Raw genomic sequence first — 6,868 nt, 5'->3', positions numbered from 1 at the left:
TTTTTTCCACAAACACCACAAATCTCCCGACCTACTCGCTGGTATTTTGTTGTTGGGGCTGTTAAATGTCCTTGATTTTTTAGCCCGGGTGTAATATCTTCTCTCTTTTTGGTTGCAGACTTTTCACTTGTCTCAGTGTCTTCCATCTTCTTCCCTGCTCCTAATGAAAATAAAAATTTCCATTGATTCATATGCTGTCATTATCTTACCCTAGTTTCAAGCCTTCCTAAAAGCACCATTACAGGCTTGCAACAAACTCCTTTCCCTATCAGGTATTTAGTTCATTCACTGGAAAGGGCTCTGTACCTTTAATGGTTGTTTAAATGGGGGGGGGGGGGGGGGAATTCAGCAAATATTGCTTCTCAAGCAACCAGATCACCAGCTAAAATTCCCTCTTCTGTACAATATTAAAGTACAGGAACTCTCTCCAGTTTTCACTGTGGCAACCTTATCTGCTAGCAATTACTCTTCCTTTATTCCTCTCTCACCAGTGTGGTGTAGTGATTCGAGTATTGGACTATGACTCTGGAGACCAGGGTTCGAATCCCCACTCAGTCTTGGAAACCCACTGGCTGACCTTAGGCAAGTCACACTCTTTCAGAAAAGAAAAAGGAAACCTCGGGAGTTTATCAAACGGGAGGAATTTCTCTTAAATTCGAATGAAAAGAAAGTGGGGCCAGAATGCATTCACTTAAAGTCACTAGTTTAGCGCAATTACGTGAACGCGCATTGCGTTCGAACTGGCTCCCCATTGCCCAAAAATAGCATGCCATTGCCCGAATTTGCGTGTGGCAGTCTATCACGCAATAACGTGAAACCATATGATTGCGTTCAGACTGACTTCCCATTGCCTGAATTTGCGTGTAGTGGGTTATCACGCGATAGCGTTAAACCCCATGATTGCATTCAGATTGCCATTGGATTATACTTCCAATTTCCCTTCTCCCTCTGAACAATTCTTTCTAAGAAAACCCCATGATAGGTTCACTTTAGGGTTGCCATAAGTTGGAAATGACTTAAAAACACACAACAACAACAACAACAACAACAACAACATCCTTTTATTTCTATCCTGCCTGGCTTTCGATCTTGAATCTGGAGTTATGAACTAAGATCAAAAGGTCAATACACATTGTTTGCAAATTTAAGGAAATATGTGGCCTCTAGACCAGCGAATGCATATGAAACATAGAATTAACAATAACAAGATGTGATGGTAAGCCACAAAATTTTTATTTAATTATCTGTCAAATTCAGCAATATCCCTATCAGTGGCCCCAGCCCATGAAAGCTACGTGGTAGTTCAACTCAGGTTTGTAATTTGGGGGTACTTTTGGATTCACCATTGAGCCTGGAAGCCTAGGTATCAGCAGTGACCAGGAGTGCTTTTACACAGCTAAAACTCATGTAACAACTGCACCCATTCCTGGAGAAGTCAGATCTGGCCATGGTGGTACATGCCTTGGTTACATCCCATTTGTATTACTGTAATGCACACTACGTGATCTTTGAAAAATGCTCAGAAACTTCAACTGGCCCAAAGAGCTGCAGCCAGGTTGTTAACTAGAGCTGACTACAGGGAGCATACAACTCCCTTGTTGCAACAGCTCTATTGGCTGCCAGTCCATTTCCGGGCACAATTCAAAGTGCTAGTTTTATATTTATACATTTTAATATTGTACTGTTTTTAAATTGTATTGTTTTAAATCTGCTGTTCGCTGCGTTGAGTCCCTATATTGGGAGAAAGGCGGAATATAATATAATAAAATAATCATAATCATAATAATCATATACAGTATAAGCCTTGGTCTTAAGCATAAAATTTGTATAGCAGAGTAGACAAACACCAGAAATTATAGTACAATAAATTGTCTAGACCTGTGCCTACTTTATGGGCAGTGTGCTTACTATACCATCTTTTCACTTCTGATATTCTTTTAGATAACATGTACAGTAATTGGGATGGTATCAATAAATGGAGCTCTTTTCCCTGCAGTTATTTTGAACTTTTATGACTATGTTGCAATCTTTCTGAAATCGAAATGTTTCTTTCCTATAGTAAGAAATTAGAAGGAGCTGCTAGTGACTTGCCACCCCATCCACTTGTCCCCATTTTCTCCAAATTTACCAAACAGTCTTGAAGCTGGTCTTGCGTTCCCAATGCCTGCCAGGCAATTCTTGTTCTCAAAGTCTGTTTTGTCATGCTTTTCCTCCTGATCCATCTCAGCAGTTGCAAAGGATTTGCAGCAGAAACAGCTTTTTCACATGAATGAGAAAATAGAGTAAGGTTGCATATGGTTTCAAGACATCCCCCTTCAATATCATATGTTTGAGCCCCTCATGGATTATTATTAGTACACAGTATTTTATTCAGCACCAGATGCATGAAAGCTATGATCAACTGTGAGTATTCTAACAAATGCCTGTTAATTCTTATATTGCCACTATAGACACTAGTATAAAACCTGTACTATTCCGAGAGGCATAGTTTACCAGTCAAATTCCTAAGAAGGGCAAAATTCTTGTAGAGAGAGAAGAGTCTGTTAATTATGTTCTTTTAATGCCACAATAATAACACTTCTGTTTCGTCTCTTATGTTCTATATGCTTCTTTGTCTGAAACACCAATGCATCACACATGGAAATCTTGCTCAGTGACTTATAAACCCAACTGATGGGGAAAACAACCCATTTAGAGCAAAAGGCTTGGCATCTGTACAAGTGTAATGTTTACTTCCATCTGTTTGAAAAGAGGATGCTTTATTTATTGAAAACTGACTGATGGAAACAGCAAGTCAAAAGACCCTCAAGATACAAATGCAGCATGCTTTCTGTCAATGCTTTTATTCTTGGAAAGGCGGAAAGGCCAAAGACCTTGTGTTCACATACATGTTTTGCCAGCCTTTATTTAACTTTCAATGAGCATCACTACAGGATCTTGGAACATTTTCTTTTCTATGGTCACTGTCCTAGAAACAGCTTCAATAAGTAAGTAGGATAAATTGGCAAGAGAGTTAGAGGAGTGTAGAAATGGTCCAAGATGTAAGCCCTTTTTGTATTAAAATAATAGATGATATCTAGAGCTTGTGGCTAATTCGCATACTGACATACTGGCATTTGTGTCAAAGAGGAAAAAATGAACTGTCATATTGCATTTTACATACAGTAAGAATATTTCAGTCACTAGCTCATATAGCTCCAGAAAGCAAAAGGAGCAAAGATATATATATATATATATATAATAGTATATATATAATATAGTCTTTTCTCCTTTGCTTTTCTGGGTATATATGGGCTAGTGACTGAACCACATCTGATTCTATATGTGTATATATAGATATACTGTATAGCCTGCATTTCCAGCCTGCAACCAAATATGGATAGCGTGACATTGACACCAAAAACCCTTCTTTCTTTTTTTCCCTCCAAAGCCACATCAGATCATTAGTGGATACCTATCACCTCCCAGATTTCTGCTTCTCATGCAGCTGCGTCAGTGACAGGACAGGAGCAATGCCACAAAATATTAGCTGGGAAGTTACACAACATGCAGCTCTTCTACCTTGCAGACTTGGAGTGTCCTGTCCCCAGCACCCCAAATTTAAAATTCAACAACTCCAGCCTCTAGATCTCTGTTTTCCAGCTGCCTCAGAACTCACAGCCAAGTTGTAAAGTTAAACTGTTTCAAATAATAAATGGTGATCAACAATAAAGAGTACACTTGTGGCACTTTATGGATATACATGAGAAACATACCAGACTTCTGGCTGCTTACCAGTTCATTCATGCTGACAGCTGTGCTACTTTAGTGATGCCAAAGCCAAGCTCTGCTTTCCTTTCTACTGGAGGAGGGGGAGACAGTGGGGTGGAAGGCAACACAGGAAGGTCCATCTGGTGTATCTCCCCCCCCCTTATCACTGCTACCGGTTCCCATCAGCATGTGCACATCTCACTGATATTAACCCCTCAAAGTGGACACATTTATTTTTAACTTTCCAAGATGTATTAAAGGACCTTTTAAGTATTATTTGTTATGCATTTTCTCTATACAGAATGCCTCCCTCCCCACATTCTTAAAGGATGGAAGCTGAACATCCTTTCCCACTTCTCCTGAATGTGGTTCTCTGTTATCTGTGTGGAAGACTGTTTCACTTTCCAGTCCAGATCAAGGAAAATGTCTGATTATATTTTAAAATAGGATCAAAATAGGGCAGGTTTCTCCTAACACCCCTTTCTCTTTGCCTTTCTTTCATCCTTAACATAAAGTGATGAGGAAAGCTTTGATTTATTTTCTGCACACCAAGTTGCAATGGAAATCAAGAGTCAGGATCAACACCTGAAAGCCCACAGGATTCGCGCCTCTGCAATCCTACTCAGAGGTAATCCTCATTGAGTTCAGTCAGATTACTTACTTCCAAATATGTATAAAGTCACAGCCTAAATTAATTTGTAATTCCCTCAACCTTTTGCCCATGTACCCAAATTATACTTTTTCAGTAAAAAAAACAAACACATGCCTAATATTTTGGTCCAGTATCTCTAGAAATAATCACTGCAGGATCCTGTTTATTTAATGAAGAGTCCGAGGAATGTGTTTTTAAAGGAAGTGGGAAAAAAGTAATACAGATTGTGTGTTCTGTAAGGATACATCATTTACAGAACTATGTTTGAATGTGCCTTAAGCTGCCAGTTGACTTATGGCAACCTATGAATTTGTGTTTTTTCAGTCAAGGAATACTCAGAGGTGGTTTTGCCAGTTTCCTGCTCTGAAATATAGCCTACAGCTCCTAATGTTCATTGGTGGTCTGCCATCCAAGTATTAATCAGGTATGATCCTGCTTAGTTTAAGAACAATCCATAGTTTTTCATGATCTATACAATCAAATGCTTTACTGTAATCTATAAAACACAGGCTGATGTTCTTTTCAAATTTTTTGTTGTGGTCTATTAGCCAACATATGTTTGCAACATGATCCCTACTGCCTCTTTCTTTCCTAAACCTAGCTGGCATTTCTCACTCCATTTATGGTGATAGTCTTTATTATATTATTTTGAGCATCACTTTACTTGTATGGGGAATTAATGCAATGGTCCTATGGCTACAGCAATCCCTGGTATCCCCTTTCTTGGGGATTGGATAGTATATCAAGTGTTTCCCAGTCTGTGAACCATTGTTTTATTTTCCGTATTTGTTGTCTTGATCTAGTTGGCTTGATCCACTAGCCACTCTGATATTAATGAGAAATTGTTTTTTGTCTTCTGTGACATTTTAAAAAAATCTTAGAACTTTTAAATTTTCATATATTGACATAACTATGGTTATGAACATAAATAACTTCCTTGGCAAGTGTGAAGTTGAGAGGGTAACAACAAAGATCCTTGCTCATTTGTAAAATGATAAGAAACAATGTGATTTCTCATAGTGTATGTTATAGAAATTGGTAACACCATATAATTTTTTATTTGTAAAGCTGCAATCCTGTGTGTGTTTACTCAAAATTTCACAACAGAAAATAAAGCAAAGGGATCCTGTAGCATCACTGAGACTAACCGTGCAAAAGAAGTTGCAACATATGCTTTTGTAGACTTGGTCTACTTCCTCAGATGCATCCTCAGAAGGTAGACTAAGTCTACAAAAGCTTATGCTACAGCTTCTTTCACACAGGTAATCAAAGGTGCTACAATATCCATTTGTATATTCCAGACTAACATGGCTATGTCTTTGAATTGTACCCCCAGAAATAAAGGAACTATGTCTCCTATTCACCCCAACATCACAATTTTTCCAAGACTGTCAGGACCTTATCAGACGATGGGTCTTGCAGCTCCAAACCGAAGTCATTCCTGGTCCAACCATGTGAATTCATGTTAAAACGTAATAGATTATCACATGTGATTGCTTTCTATGGGGAGCAGTTCCGAGCCAGATCCAAAGTCAATCCAAAGTGATTCCTGATGTAGGTGAATTTGGTCCTGCTCCTGCATCTTCCTCCTCCTCCATCACCCCGATCCTGCTCCCACTAGCCCCCTGCATCCTGGTGCTAAGGAGGGGCCAAATGGAGGAAGCAGGGAAGGATGACAGTGTCCAGGGCTCCACTGAGCATTCGCAAGGCTGCCAATTCGAATCGTTGAATCCGTTTGGTGTGGTAATTTATTTTGCACTCGCTCCGCTTTGCCTCAGTAATAAGCACAATTTCGTTCTTCACGTGTGATAATTAATCATGTGAACTGCCTTGGATTTGAAATGACTGCTTCTCCCTCGCTTTCGAATGGCTCTGGATCAGAGTTCCAGTTTCACGTGTGATAAGGGCCGAAGTTGCATTAGTATTGGGTTAGAACTGCTGAAGCAACACACTAGATCAGAAAAATGCCCTCCCCTCAATTTACTCAAAAAGAAAAGTGTATACGCCACTGAAAGATTATCAGGATGTCAAACTTCCTTTTTCTAAAATAATTCTCAATAGGATTTTACATTTACAAAAGCCAAAAGAAACTTGAAAACAGTGGATAATGAGATCTGATGCCAGACCTTGTCTATTCCTCTAGTGATTAGAGACTGGAGTTTCAGTATGCCCTGCAGAAATGACTACCTCAACACTGTGTTCCTGGGAAACAGGTCAGAGCACAGAAAATATACAGTCCTCTGCAAATTTCCTTCATTGCTACAGTTTATTTCAGGTTACTTTAGTGCATTAAAAAAAGATATGTCATTATTGCACTATTTAAAATGAGTATCCTCCCAAAAATGATGTTTTTGTTCCAGAATATCCCGATAATCAAAAATGATATAGTATTCTGACAATGGAAAAAAGATATATTAACATTTATTTGGTCAAACAAAAAAGCAAGAGTTAAATGGTCGTCATTAA

At 38.8% G+C, this 6,868-nt stretch overlaps 1 long non-coding RNA gene across 1 annotated transcript; it reads right to left on the bottom strand.

Moving 5' to 3' along the window:
* Window positions 1–53: 53 nt before the first annotated feature.
* LOC121933337 lies at window positions 54–3,840 on the bottom strand. The gene is made up of 3 exons (XR_006104515.1): window positions 3,775–3,840; window positions 2,129–2,256; window positions 54–160 (listed from the first exon to the last, which is right to left on the bottom strand). It is a non-coding gene; the product is annotated as an uncharacterized LOC121933337 (long non-coding RNA).
* Between the last annotated feature and the right edge of the window lie 3,028 nt (window positions 3,841–6,868).

This window comes from Sceloporus undulatus, chromosome 6 (assembly GCF_019175285.1).
Source record: "Sceloporus undulatus isolate JIND9_A2432 ecotype Alabama chromosome 6, SceUnd_v1.1, whole genome shotgun sequence".
NCBI classification, from domain to species: Eukaryota; Metazoa; Chordata; class Lepidosauria; order Squamata; family Phrynosomatidae; genus Sceloporus; species Sceloporus undulatus.
Note: the sequence above shows the minus strand (reverse complement) of the source record. Positions and strands in the feature narration are given on the sequence as shown.